Source organism: Lupinus angustifolius, chromosome LG15, assembly GCF_001865875.1.
Source record: "Lupinus angustifolius cultivar Tanjil chromosome LG15, LupAngTanjil_v1.0, whole genome shotgun sequence".
Classification (NCBI taxonomy): Eukaryota; Viridiplantae; Streptophyta; class Magnoliopsida; order Fabales; family Fabaceae; genus Lupinus; species Lupinus angustifolius.
In genome coordinates this window covers 6368923-6369607 of record NC_032023.1, presented here as the reverse complement: position 1 = coordinate 6369607, position 685 = coordinate 6368923, and the positions used below count along the sequence as shown (strand labels likewise).

Here is a 685-nt window from a genome sequence, read left to right as displayed (position 1 = left end):
CGGAAGAAGAGCATACATAGCTTGGGAAGACAACGATACCAGTTCCGCCTCTGAACCATAATATGAGGAACAAACACATCTTTCCTTGATGGCATCTCATCATTCCGACGATGAAGAGGTAAATGACTCAAATTGCTCTTGGTAAGGTATTATCTAATAGTGATTTGAACTTGAAAGTTCTAAGATCACTTACCAGAAAATGGCAACCAAAGGTAACAACCATTTCTGAAAAGAAAAGTTTATCGAAAATGACTTTGGTTGCGTTATTTGGAAAATTGTAGGAACATGAGTTAGAACTTAGCCAACTGGATCAACATGAAGAACATAAGAAGAAAAAGAATAATATTTCTCTAAAAGCAAAAGTTGACAAATATGAGTCATCAGAGGATGAATCCGATAAAGAAGAGATAGAAGACATGAGTCTTCTTGTGAAGAAATTCAGAAAATTCCTCGAAAGGAATAAAGGTGGTAGAACTGGACAAATAAGAAAGTTCACCAAGAAAAACGATGCATGTACTTCAAATCAGACTTTTACATGCTTTGAATGTGGCAAGGTTGGTCACATGAAGATGGATTGTCCAAATTTGAAAAAGAATTCATTCAAGGGAAAGAATGAAATAAAGACCGGAAGAAGAGCATACATAGCTTGGGAAGACAACGATACCAGTTCCGCCTCTGAACCATA

General features: G+C 36.5%; 1 long non-coding RNA gene across 1 annotated transcript in view; it reads left to right on the top strand.

Moving 5' to 3' along the window:
* LOC109328498 overlaps positions 351–685 on the top strand; it is an 18426-nt gene continuing 18091 nt past the window's right edge. Inside the window, exon 1 of the long non-coding RNA XR_002105445.1 lies at positions 351–362. This is a non-coding gene — a long non-coding RNA (uncharacterized LOC109328498). The remainder of the gene's footprint in view (positions 363–685) is intronic.